The sequence below is a fragment of the Lissotriton helveticus genome, assembly GCF_964261635.1.
Source record: "Lissotriton helveticus chromosome 1_1 unlocalized genomic scaffold, aLisHel1.1 SUPER_1_unloc_1, whole genome shotgun sequence".
Lineage (NCBI taxonomy): Eukaryota > Metazoa > Chordata > Amphibia > Caudata > Salamandridae > Lissotriton > Lissotriton helveticus.
In genome coordinates, this window is record NW_027611648.1 from 383,456 (window position 1) to 399,015 (window position 15,560).

Below are 15,560 nucleotides of genomic sequence, written 5' to 3' on the forward strand. Positions count from 1 at the left end.
TATTGCAAAGCAATGCACAGAGGCTATTGCAAAGCAATGCACAGACTATTTCAAAGCAATGCACAGACTATTGCAAAGCAATGCACATAGGCTATTGCAAAGCAATGCACAGACTATTGCAAAGCAATGCACAGACTATTGCAAAGCAATGCGAAGACTATTGCAAAGCAATGCACAGAGACTATTGCAAAGCAATGCACAGACTATTGCAAAGTAATGCACAGAGACTTTTGTGAAGCAATGCACAGAGACTATTGCAAAGCAATGCACAGACTATTGCAAAGCAATGCACAGACTATTGCAAAGTAATGCACAGAGACTATTGCAAAGCAATGCACAGACTATTGCAAAGCAATGCACAGAGGCTATTACAAAGCAATGCACAGAGACTATTGCAAAGCAATGCACAGACTATTGCAAAGCAATGCACAGAGACTATTTCAAAGCAATGAACAGACTATTGCAAAACAATGCACAGACTATTGCAAAGCAATGCACAGAGACTATTGCAAAGCAATGCACAGACTATTGCAAAGCAATGCATAGACTATTGCAAAGCAATGCGAAGACTATTGCAAAGCAATGCACAGAGACTATTGCAAAGCAATGCACAGACTATTGCAAAGCAATGCACAGACTAGTGCAAAGCAATGCACAGACTATTGCAAAGCAATGCACAGAGACTATTGCAAAGCAATGCACAGACTATTGCAAAGCAATGCACAGACTATTGCAAAGCAATGCACAGAGACTATTGCAAAGCAATGCACAGACTATTGCAAAGCAATGCACAGAGACTATTGCAAAGCAATGCACAGACTATTGCAAAGCAATGCACAGACTATTGCAAAGCAATGCACAGAGACTATTGCAAAGCAATGCACAGACTATTGCAAAGCAATGCACAGAGACTATTGCAAAGCAATGCACAGAGGCTATTGCAAAGCAATGCACAGACTATTGCAAAGCAATGCACAGAGACTATTGCAAAGCAAGGCACAGACTATTGCAAAACAATGCACAGACTATTGCAAAGCAATGCACAGAGACTATTGCAAAGCAATGCACAGACTATTGCAAAGCAATGCACAGACTATTGCAAAGCAATGCGAAGACTATTGCAAAGCAATGCACAGAGACTATTGCAAAGCAATGCACAGACTATTGCAAAGCAATGCAAAGACTATTGCAAAGCAATGCACAGAGACTATTGCAAAGCAATGCACAGACTATTGCAAAGCAATGCACAGACTATTGCAAAGCAATGCACAGAGACTATTGCAAAGCAATGCAAAGACTATTGCAAAGCAATGCACAGACTATTGCACAGCAATGCACAGACTATTGCAAAGCAATGCACAGACTATTGCAAAGCAATGCACAGAGACTATTGCAAAAAATGCAGACTATTACAAAGCAATGCACAGACTATTGCAAAGCAATGCACAGAGACTATTGCAAAGCAATGCACAGACTATTGCAAAGCAATGCACAGAGACTATTGCAAAGCAATGCACAGAGACTATTGCAAAGCAATGCACAGACTATTGCAAAGCAATGCACAGACTATTGCAATGCAATGCACAGAGACTATTGCAAAGCAATGCACAGACTTTTGCAAAGCAATGCACAGAGACTATTGCAAAGCAATGCACAGAGACTATTGCAAAGCAATGCACAGAGACTATTGCAAAGCAATGCACAGAGGCTATTGCAAAGCAATGCACAGAGGCTATTGCAAAGCAATGCACAGACTATTGCAAAGCAATGCACAGAGACTATTTCAAAGCAATGCACAGACTATTACAAAGCAATGCACAGACTATTGCAAAGCAATGCACAGAGACTATTGCAAAGCAATGCACAGACTATTGCAAAGCAATGCACAGAGACTATTGCAAAGCAATGCACAGACTATTGCAAAGCAATGCACAGACTATTGCAAAGCAATGCACAGACTATTGCAATGCAATGCACAGAGACTATTGCAAAGCAATGCACAGACTTTTGCAAAGCAATGCACAGAGACTATTGCAAAGCAATGCACAGAGACTATTGCAAAGCAATGCACAGAGACTATTGCAAAGCAATGCACAGACTATTACAAAGCAATGCACAGACTATTGCAAAGCAATGCACAGAGACTATTGCAAAGCAATGCACAGACTATTGCAAAGCAATGCACAGAGACTATTGCAAAGCAATGCACAGACTATTGCAATGCAATGCACAGAGACTATTGCAAAGCAATGCACAGACTTTTGCAAAGCAATGCACAGAGACTATTGCAAAGCAATGCACAGAGACTATTGCAAAGCAATGCACAGAGACTATTGCAAAGCAATGCACAGAGACTATTGCAAAGCAATGCACAGAGACTATTGCAAAGCAATGCACAGAGGCTATTGCAAAGCAATGCACAGAGGCTATTGCAAAGCAATGCACAGACTATTGCAAAGCAATGCACAGAGACTATTGCAAAGCAATGCACAGAGACTATTGCAAAGCAATGCACAGAGACTATTGCAAAGCAATGCACAGACTATTGCAAAGCAATGCACAGAGGCTATTGCAAAGCAATGCACAGACTATTGCAAAGCAATGCACAGAGACTATTTCAAAGCAATGCACAGAGACAATTGCAAAACAATACACAGACTATTGCAAAGCAATGCACAGAGACAATTGCAAAGCAATGCACAGAGACTATTGCAAAGCAATGCACACACTATTGCAAAGCAATGCACCCACTATTGCAAAGCAATGCACAGAGACTATTGCAAAGCAATGCACAGACTATTGCAAAGCAATGCACAGAGACTATTACAAAGCAATGCACAGAGACTATTGCAAAGCAATGCACAGACTATTGCAAAGCAATGCACAGACTATTGCAAAGCAATGCACAGATTATTGCAAAGCAATGCACAGAGACTATTGCAAACCAATGCATAGACTATTGCAAAGCAATGCACACAGACTATTGCAAAGCAATGCACAGACTATTGCAAAGAAATGCACAGACTATTGCAAACCAATGCACAGAGACTATTGCAAAGCAATGCACAGACTATTGCAAAGCAATGCACAGACTATTGCAAAGCAATGCACAGAGACTATTGCAAAGCAATGCACAGACTATTGCAAAGCAATGCACAGAGACTATTGCAAAGCAATGCACAGACTATTGTAAAGCAATGCACAGAGACTATTGCAAAGCAATGCACAGACTATTGCAAAGCAATGCACAGACTATTGCAAAGCAATGCACAGAGAATATTGCAAAGCAATGCACCGAGACTATTGCAAAGCACTGCACAGAGACTATTGCAAAGCAATGCACAAAAACTATTGCAAAGCAATGCACAGAAACTATTGCAAAGCAATGCACAGACTATTGCAAAGCAATGCACAGAGACTATTGCAAAGCAATGCACAGACTATTGCAAAGCAATGCACAGACTATTGCAAAGCAATGCACAGAGACTATTGCAAAGCACTGCACAGAGACTATTGCAAAGCAATGCGCATAGACTATTGCAAAGCAATGCACAGAGACTATTGCAAAGCAATGCACAGAGACTATTGCAAAGCAATGCACAGACTATTGCAAAGCAATGCACAGACTATTGCAAAGCAATGCACAGAGACTATTGCAAAGCAATGCACAGACTATTGCAAAGCAATGCACAGATACTATTACAAAGCAATGCACAGAGACTATTGCAAAGCAATGCACAGACTATTGCAAAGCAATGCACAGACTATTGCAAAGCAATGCACAGATTATTGCAAAGCAATGCACAGACTATTTCTAAGCAATGCACAGACTATTGCAAAGCAATGCACAGAGGCTATTGCAAAGCAATGCACAGACTATTTCAAAGCAATGCACAGACTATTGCAAAGCAATGCACATAGGCTATTGCAAAGCAATGCACAGACTATTGCAAAGCAATGCACAGACTATTGCAAAGCAATGCGAAGACTATTGCAAAGCAATGCACAGAGACTATTGCAAAGCAATGCACAGACTATTGCAAAGTAATGCACAGAGACTTTTGTGAAGCAATGCACAGAGACTATTGCAAAGCAATGCACAGACTATTGCAAAGCAATGCACAGACTATTGCAAAGTAATGCACAGAGACTATTGCAAAGCAATGCACAGACTATTGCAAAGCAATGCACAGAGGCTATTACAAAGCAATGCACAGAGACTATTGCAAAGCAATGCACAGACTATTGCAAAGCAATGCACAGAGACTATTTCAAAGCAATGAACAGACTATTGCAAAACAATGCACAGACTATTGCAAAGCAATGCACAGAGACTATTGCAAAGCAATGCACAGACTATTGCAAAGCAATGCATAGACTATTGCAAAGCAATGCGAAGACTATTGCAAAGCAATGCACAGAGACTATTGCAAAGCAATGCACAGACTATTGCAAAGCAATGCACAGACTAATGCAAAGCAATGCACAGACTATTGCAAAGCAATGCACAGAGACTATTGCAAAGCAATGCACAGACTATTGCAAAGCAATGCACAGACTATTGCAAAGCAATGCACAGAGACTATTGCAAAGCAATGCACAGACTATTGCAAAGCAATGCACAGAGACTATTGCAAAGCAATGCACAGACTATTGCAAAGCAATGCACAGACTATTGCAAAGCAATGCACAGACTATTGCAAAGCAATGCACAGAGACTATTGCAAAGCAATGCACAGACTATTGCAAAGCAATGCACAGAGACTATTGCAAAGCAATGCACAGAGGCTATTGCAAAGCAATGCACAGACTATTGCAAAGCAATGCACAGAGACTATTGCAAAGCAAGGCACAGACTATTGCAAAGCAATGCACAGACTATTGCAAAGCAATGCACAGAGACTATTGCAAAGCAATGCACAGACTATTGCAAAGCAATGCACAGACTATTGCAAAGCAATGCGAAGACTATTGCAAAGCAATGCACAGAGACTATTGCAAAGCAATGCACAGACTATTGCAAAGCAATGCAAAGACTATTGCAAAGCAATGCACAGAGACTATTGCAAAGCAATGCACAGACTATTGCAAAGCAATGCACAGACTATTGCAAAGCAATGCACAGAGACTATTGCAAAGCAATGCAAAGACTATTGCAAAGCAATGCACAGACTATTGCACAGCAATGCACAGACTATTGCAAAGCAATGCACAGACTATTGCAAAGCAATGCACAGAGACTATTGCAAAAAATGCACAGACTATTACAAAGCAATGCACAGACTATTGCAAAGCAATGCACAGAGACTATTGCAAAGCAATGCACAGACTATTGCAAAGCAATGCACAGAGACTATTGCAAAGCAATGCACAGACTATTGCAAAGCAATGCACAGACTATTGCAAAGCAATGCACAGACTATTGCAATGCAATGCACAGAGACTATTGCAAAGCAATGCACAGAGACTATTGCAAAGCAATGCACAGACTATTGCAAAGCAATGCACAGAGACTATTGCAAAGCAATGCACAGACTATTGCAAAGCAATGCACAGACTATTGCAAAGCAATGCACAGAGACTATTGCAAAGCAATGCATAGAGACTATTGCAAAGCAATGCACAGACTATTGCAAAGCAATGCAAAGAGACTATTGCAAAGAAATGCACAGACTATTGCAAAGCAATGCACAGAGACTATTGCAAAGCAATGCACGGAGACTATTGCAAAGCAATGCACCGAGGCTATTGCAAAGCAATGCACAGAGACTATTGCAAAGCAATGCACAGACTATTGCAAAACAATGCACAGATTATTGCAAAGCAATGCACAGAGACTATTGCAAAGCAATGCACAGACTATTGCAAAGCAATGCACAGACTATTGCAAAGCAATGCGAAGACTATTGCAAAGCAATGCACAGAGACTATTGCAAAGCAATGCACAGACTATTGCAAAGCAATTCACAGACTATTGTAAAGCAATGCGAAGACTATTGGAAAGCAATGCACAGAGACTATTGCAAAGCAATGCACAGACTATTGCAAAGCAATGCACAGATTATTGCTAAGCAATGCACAGACTATTTCAAAGCAATGCACAGACTATTGCAAAGCAATGCACAGAGGCTATTGCAAAGCAATGCACAGACTATTGCAAGCAATGCACAGACTATTTCAAAGCATTGCACAGACTATTGCAAAGCAATGCACAGACTATTTCAAAGCATTGCACAGACTATTGCAAAGCAATGCACAGAGACTATTGCAAAGCAATGCTGAGTCTATTGCAAAGCAATGCACAGACTATTGCAAAGCAATGCACAGACTATTGCAAAGCAATGCACAGACTATTGCAAAGCAATGCACAGACTATTGCAAAGCAATGCACAGACTATTGCAAAGCAATGCACATACTATTGCAAAGCACTGCACAGACTATTGCAAAGCAATGCACAGAGACTATTGCAAAGCAATGCACAGACTATTGCAAAGCAATGCACAGAGACTATTACAAAGCAATGCACAGAGACTATTGCAAAGCAATGCACAGACTATTGCAAAGCAATGCACAGACTATTGCAAAGCAATGCACAGAGTATTGCAAAGCAATGCACAGACTATTTCAAAGAAATGTACAGACTATTGCAAAGCAATGCACAGAGGCTATTGCAAAGCAATGCACAGACTATTGCAAAGCAATGCACAGACTATTGCAAAGCAATGCACAGAGACTATTGCAAAACAATGTACAGACTATTGCAAAGCAATGCACAGACTATTGCAAAGCAATGCCCAGAGATTATTGCAAAGCAATGCACATACTATTGCAAAGCAATGCACAGAGACTATTGCAAAGCAATGCACAGAGACTATTGCAAAACAATACACAGACTATTGCAAAGCAATGCAAAGAGACTATTGCAAAGAAATGCACAGACTATTGCAAAGCAATGCACAGAGACTATTGCAAAGCAATGCACAGAGACTATTGCAAAGCAATTCACAGAGACTATTGCAAAGCAATGCACAGAGGCTATTGCAAAGCAATGCACAGACTATTGCAAAGCAATGCACAGAGACTATTTCAAAGCAATGCACAGACTATTGCAAAACAATGCACAGACTATTGCAAAGCAATGCACAGAGACTATTACAGAGACTATTGCAAAGCAATGCACACACTATTGCAAAGCAATGCACAGACTATTGCAAAGCAATGCACAGAGACTATTGCAAAGCAATGCACAGACTATTGCAGAGCAATGCACAGAGACTATTACAAAGCAATGCACAGAGACTATTGCAAAGCAATGCACAGACTATTGCAAAGCAATGCACAGACTATTGCAAAGCAATGCACAGATTATTGCAAAGCAATGCACAGAGACTATTGCAAACCAATGCACAGACTATTGCAACGCAATGCACAGAGACTATTGCAAAGCAATGCACAGACTATTGCAAAGAAATGCACAGACTATTGCAAAGCAATGCACAGAGACTATTGCAAAGCAATGCACAGACTATTGCAAAGCAATGCACAGGACTATTGCAAAGCAATGCACAGAGACTATTGCAAAGCAATGCACAGACTATTGCAAAGCAATGCACAGAGACTATTGCAAAGCAATGCACAGACTATTGCAAAGCAATGCATAGAGACTATTGCAAAGCAATGCACAGACTATTGCAAAGCAATGCACAGACTATTGCAAAGCAATGCACAGAGAATATTGCAAAGCAATGCGCAGAGACTATTGCAAAGCACTGCACAGAGACTATTGCAAAGCAATGCGCATAGACTATTGCAAAGCAAAGCACAAAGACTATTGCAAAGCAATGCACAGAGACTATTGCAAAGCAATGCACAGACTATTGCAAAGCAATGCACAAAGACTATTGCAAAGCAATGCACAGACTATTGCAAAGCAATGCACAGACTATTGCAAAGCAATGCACAGAGACTATTGCAAAGCACTGCACAGAGACTATTGCAAAGCAATGCGCATAGACTATTGCAAAGCAATGCACAGAGACTATTGCAAAGCAATGCACAGAGACTATTGCAAAGCAATGCACAGACTATTGCAAAGCAATGCATCAGACTATTGCAAAGCAATGCACAGAGACTATTGCAAAGCAATGCACAGACTATTGCAAAGCAATGCACAGACTATTGCAAAGCAATGCACAGAGGCTATTACAAAGCAATGCACAGAGACTATTGCAAAGCAATGCACAGACTATTGCAAAGCAATGCACAGAGACTATTTCAAAGCAATGAACAGACTATTGCAAAACAATGCACAGACTATTGCAAAGCAATGCACAGAGACTATTGCAAAGCAATGCACAGACTATTGCAAAGCAATGCATAGACTATTGCAAAGCAATGCGAAGACTATTGCAAAGCAATGCACAGAGACTATTGCAAAGCAATGCACAGACTATTGCAAAGCAATGCACAGACTAGTGCAAAGCAATGCACAGACTATTGCAAAGCAATGCACAGAGACTATTGCAAAGCAATGCACAGACTATTGCAAAGCAATGCACAGACTATTGCAAAGCAATGCACAGAGACTATTGCAAAGCAATGCACAGACTATTGCAAAGCAATGCACAGAGACTATTGCAAAGCAATGCACAGACTATTGCAAAGCAATGCACAGACTATTGCAAAGCAATGCACAGAGACTATTGCAAAACAATGCACAGACTATTGCAAAGCAATGCACAGAGACTATTGCAAAGCAATGCACAGAGGCTATTGCAAAGCAATGCACAGACTATTGCAAAGCAATGCACAGAGACTATTGCAAAGCAAGGTACAGACTATTGCAAAACAATGCACAGACTATTGCAAAGCAATGCACAGAGACTATTGCAAAGCAATGCACAGACTATTGCAAAGCAATGCAAAGACTATTGCAAAGCAATGCGAAGACTATTGCAAAGCAATGCACAGAGACTATTGCAAAGCAATGCACAGACTATTGCAAAGCAATGCAAAGACTATTGCAAAGCAATGCACAGAGACTATTGCAAAGCAATGCACAGACTATTGCAAAGCAATGCACAGACTATTGCAAAGCAATACACAGAGACTATTGCAAAGCAATGCACAGACTATTGCAAAGCAATGCATAGACTATTGCAAAGCAATGCGAAGACTATTGCAAAGTAATGCACAGAGACTATTGCAAAGCAATGCACAGACTATTGCAAAGCAATGCACAGAGACTATTACAAAGCAATGCACAGAGACTATTGCAAAGCAATGCACAGACTATTGCAAAGCAATGCACAGAGACTATTTCAAAGCAATGAACAGACTATTGCAAAACAATGCACAAACTATTGCAAAGCAATGCACAGAGACTATTGCAAAGCAATGCACAGACTATTGCAAAGCAATGCATAGACTATTGCAAAGCAATGCGAAGACTATTGCAAAGCAATGCACAGAGACTATTGCAAAGCAATGCACAGACTATTGCAAAGCAATGCACAGACTATTGCAAAGCAATGCACAGACTATTGCAAAGAAATGCACAGACTATTGCAAAGCAATGCACAGAGACTATTGCAAAGCAATGCACAGACTATTGCAAAGCAATGCACAGACTATTCAAAAGCAATGCACAGAGACTATTGCAAAGCAATGCACAGACTATTGCAAAGCAATGCACAGACTATTGCAAAGCAATGCACAGATTATTGCAAAGCAATGCACAGAGACTATTGCAAACCAATGCACAGACTATTGCAAAGCAATGCACAGAGACTATTGCAAAGCAATGCACAGACTATTGCAAAGAAATGCACAGACTATTGCAAAGCAATGCACAGACTATTGCAAAGAAATGCACAGACTATTGCAAAGCAATGCACAGAGACTATTGCAAAGCAATGCACAGACTATTGCAAAGCAATGCACAGACTATTGCAAAGCAATGCACAGAGACTATTGCAAAGCAATGCACAGACTATTGCAAAGCAATGCACAGAGACTATTGCAAAGCAATGCACAGACTATTGCAAAGCAATGCACAGACTATTGCAAAGCAATGCACAGAGAATATTGCAAAGCAATGCGCAGAGACTATTGCAAAGCACTGCACAGAGACTATTGCAAAGCAATGCGCATAGACTATTGCAAAGCAATGCACAAAGACTATTGCAAAGCAATGCACAGACACTATTGCAAAGCAATGCACAGACTATTGCAAAGCAATGCACAGAGACTATTGCAAAGCAATGCACAGACTATTGCAAAGCAATGCACAGACTATTGCAAAGCAATGCACAGAGACTATTGCAAAGCACTGCACAGAGACTATTGCAAAGCAATGCGCATAGACTATTGCAAAGCAATGCACAGAGACTATTGCAAAGCAATGCACAGAGACTATTGCAAAGCAATGCACAGACTATTGCAAAGCAATGCACAGACTATTGCAAAGCAATGCACAGAGACTATTGCAAAGCAATGCACAGACTATTGCAAAGCAATGCACAGAGACTATTATAAAGCAATGCACAGAGACTATTGCAAAGCAATGCACAGACTATTGCAAAGCAATGCAGACTATTGCAAAGCAATGCACAGATTATTGCAAAGCAATGCACAGACTATTTCTAAGCAATGCACAGACTATTGCAAAACAATGCACAGACTATTGCAAAGCAATGCACAGAGACTATTGCAAAGCAATGTACAGAGACTATTGCAAAGCAATGCACAGAGACTATTGCAAAACAATACCCAGACTATTGCAAAGCAATGCAAAGAGACTATTGCAAAGAAATGCACAGACTATTGCAAAGCAATGCACAGAGACTATTGCAAAGCAATGCACAGAGCCTATTGCAAAGCAATGCACAGAGACTATTGCAAAGCAATGCACAGAGGCTATTGCAAAGCAATGCACAGAGGCTATTGCAAAGCAATGCACAGACTATTGCAAAGCAATGCACAGAGACTATTTCAAAGCAATGCACAGACTATTGCAAAACAATACACAGACTATTGCAAAACAATGCACAGAGACAATTGCAAAGCAATGCACAGAGACTATTGCAAAGCAATGCACACACTATTGCAAAGCAATGCACACACTATTGCAAAGCAATGCACAGAGACTATTGCAAAGCAATGCACAGACTATTGCAAAGCAATGCACAGAGACTATTACAAAGCAATGCACAGAGACTATTGCAAAGCAATGCACAGACTATTGCAAAGCAATGCACAGACTATTGCAAAGCAATGCACAGATTATTGCAAAGCAATGCACAGAGACTATTGCAAACCAATGCATAGACTATTGCAAAGCAATGCACACAGACTATTGCAAAGCAATGCACAGACTATTGCAAAGAAATGCACAGACTATTGCAAACCAATGCACAGAGACTATTGCAAAGCAATGCACAGACTATTGCAAAGCAATGCACAGACTATTGCAAAGCAATGCACAGAGACTATTGCAAAGCAATGCACAGACTATTGCAAAGCAATGCACAGAGACTATTGCAAAGCAATGCACAGACTATTGTAAAGCAATGCACAGAGACTATTGCAAAGCAATGCACAGACTATTGCAAAGCAATGCACAGACTATTGCAAAGCAATGCACAGAGAATATTGCAAAGCAATGCGCCGAGACTATTGCAAAGCACTGCACAGAGACTATTGCAAAGCAATGCACAAAAACTATTGCAAAGCAATGCACAGAAACTATTGCAAAGCAATGCACAGACTATTGCAAAGCAATGCACAGAGACTATTGCAAAGCAATGCACAGACTATTGCAAAGCAATGCACAGACTATTGCAAAGCAATGCACAGAGACTATTGCAAAGCACTGCACAGAGAATATTGCAAAGCAATGCGTATAGACTATTGCAAAGCAATGCACAGAGACTATTGCAAAGCAATGCACAGAGACTATTGCAAAGCAATGCACAGACTATTGCAAAGCAATGCACAGACTATTGCAAAGCAATGCACAGAGACTATTGCAAAGCAATGCACAGACTATTGCAAAGCAATGCACAGATACTATTACAAAGCAATGCACAGAGACTATTGCAAAGCAATGCACAGACTATTGCAAAGCAATGCACAGACTATTGCAAAGCAATGCACAGATTATTGCAAAGCAATGCACAGACTATTTCTAAGCAATGCACAGACTATTGCAAAGCAATGCACAGAGGCTATTGCAAAGCAATGCACAGACTATTTCAAAGCAATGCACAGACTATTGCAAAGCAATGCACATAGGCTATTGCAAAGCAATGCACAGACTATTGCAAAGCAATGCACAGACTATTGCAAAGCAATGCGAAGACTATTGCAAAGCAATGCACAGAGACTATTGCAAAGCAATGCACAGACTATTGCAAAGTAATGCACAGAGACTTTTGTGAAGCAATGCACAGAGACTATTGCAAAGCAATGCACAGACTATTGCAAAGCAATGCACAGACTATTGCAAAGTAATGCACAGAGACTATTGCAAAGCAATGCACAGACTATTGCAAAGCAATGCACAGAGGCTATTACAAAGCAATGCACAGAGACTATTGCAAAGCAATGCACAGACTATTGCAAAGCAATGCACAGAGACTATTTCAAAGCAATGAACAGACTATTGCAAAACAATGCACAGACTATTGCAAAGCAATGCACAGAGACTATTGCAAAGCAATGCACAGACTATTGCAAAGCAATGCATAGACTATTGCAAAGCAATGCGAAGACTATTGCAAAGCAATGCACAGAGACTATTGCAAAGCAATGCACAGACTATTGCAAAGCAATGCACAGACTAGTGCAAAGCAATGCACAGACTATTGCAAAGCAATGCACAGAGACTATTGCAAAGCAATGCACAGACTATTGCAAAGCAATGCACAGAGACTATTGCAAAGCAATGCACAGACTATTGCAAAGCAATGCACAGAGACTATTGCAAAGCAATGCACAGACTATTGCAAAGCAATGCACAGACTATTGCAAAGCAATGCACAGAGACTATTGCAAAGCAATGCACAGACTATTGCAAAGCAATGCACAGAGACTATTGCAAAGCAATGCACAGAGGCTATTGCAAAGCAATGCACAGACTATTGCAAAGCAATGCACAGAGACTATTGCAAAGCAAGGCACAGACTATTGCAAAACAATGCACAGACTATTGCAAAGCAATGCACAGAGACTATTGCAAAGCAATGCACAGACTATTGCAAAGCAATGCACAGACTATTGCAAAGCAATGCGAAGACTATTGCAAAGCAATGCACAGAGACTATTGCAAAGCAATGCACAGACTATTGCAAAGCAATGCAAAGACTATTGCAAAGCAATGCACAGAGACTATTGCAAAGCAATGCACAGACTATTGCAAAGCAATGCACAGACTATTGCAAAGCAATGCACAGAGACTATTGCAAAGCAATGCAAAGACTATTGCAAAGCAATGCACAGACTATTGCACAGCAATGCACAGACTATTGCAAAGCAATGCACAGACTATTGCAAAGCAATGCACAGAGACTATTGCAAAAAATGCACAGACTATTACAAAGCAATGCACAGACTATTGCAAAGCAATGCACAGAGACTATTGCAAAGCAATGCACAGACTATTGCAAAGCAATGCACAGACTATTGCAAAGCAATGCACAGACTATTGCAATGCAATGCACAGAGACTATTGCAAAGCAATGCACAGACTTTTGCAAAGCAATGCACAGAGACTATTGCAAAGCAATGCACAGAGACTATTGCAAAGCAATGCACAGACTATTGCAAAGCAATGCACAGAGACTATTGCAAAGCAATGCACAGACTATTGCAAAGCAATGCACAGACTATTGCAAAGCAATGCACAGAGACTATTGCAAAGCAATGCATAGAGACTATTGCAAAGCAATGCACAGACTATTGCAAAGCAATGCAAAGAGACTATTGCAAAGAAATGCACAGACTATTGCAAAGCAATGCACAGAGACTATTGCAAAGCAATGCACGGAGACTATTGCAAAGCAATGCACCGAGGCTATTGCAAAGCAATGCACAGAGACTATTGCAAAGCAATGCACAGACTATTGCAAAACAATGCACAGATTATTGCAAAGCAATGCACAGAGACTATTGCAAAGCAATGCACAGACTATTGCAAAGCAATGCACAGACTATTGCAAAGCAATGCGAAGACTATTGCAAAGCAATGCACAGAGACTATTGCAAAGCAATGCACAGACTATTGCAAAGCAATTCACAGACTATTGTAAAGCAATGCGAAGACTATTGGAAAGCAATGCACAGAGACTATTGCAAAGCAATGCACAGACTATTGCAAAGCAATGCACAGATTATTGCTAAGCAATGCACAGACTATTTCAAAGCAATGCACAGACTATTGCAAAGCAATGCACAGAGGCTATTGCAAAGCAATGCACAGACTATTGCAAGCAATGCACAGACTATTTCAAAGCATTGCACAGACTATTGCAAAGCAATGCACAGACTATTTCAAAGCATTGCACAGACTATTGCAAAGCAATGCACAGAGACTATTGCAAAGCAATGCTGAGTCTATTGCAAAGCAATGCACAGACTATTGCAAAGCAATGCACAGACTATTGCAAAGCAATGCACAGACTATTGCAAAGCAATGCACAGACTATTGCAAAGCAATGCACAGACTATTGCAAAGCAATGCACATACTATTGCAAAGCACTGCACAGACTATTGCAAAGCAATGCACAGAGACTATTGCAAAGCAATGCACAGACTATTGCAAAGCAATGCACAGAGACTATTACAAAGCAATGCACAGAGACTATTGCAAAGCAATGCACAGACTATTGCAAAGCAATGCACAGACTATTGCAAAGCAATGCACAGAGTATTGCAAAGCAATGCACAGACTATTTCAAAGAAATGAACAGACTATTGCAAAACAATGCACAAACTATTGCAAAGCAATGCACAGAGACTATTGCAAAGCAATGCACAGACTATTGCAAAGCAATGCATAGACTATTGCAAAGCAATGCGAAGACTATTGCAAAGCAATGCACAGAGACTATTGCAAAGCAATGCACAGACTATTGCAAAGCAATGCACAGACTATTGCAAAGCAATGCACAGACTATTGCAAAGAAATGCACAGACTATTGCAAAGCAATGCACAGAGACTATTGCAAAGCAATGCACAGACTATTGCAAAGCAATGCACAGACTATTCAAAAGCAATGCACAGAGACTATTGCAAAGCAATGCACAGACTATTGCAAAGCAATGCACAGACTATTGCAAAGCAATGCACAGATTATTGCAAAGCAATGCACAGAGACTATTGCAAACCAATGCACAGACTATTGCAAAGCAATGCACAGAGACTATTGCAAAGCAATGCACAGACTATTGCAAAGAAATGCACAGACTATTGCAAAGCAATGCACAGACTATTGCAAAGAAATGCACAGACTATTGCAAAGCAATGCACAGAGACTATTGCAAAGCAATGCACAGACT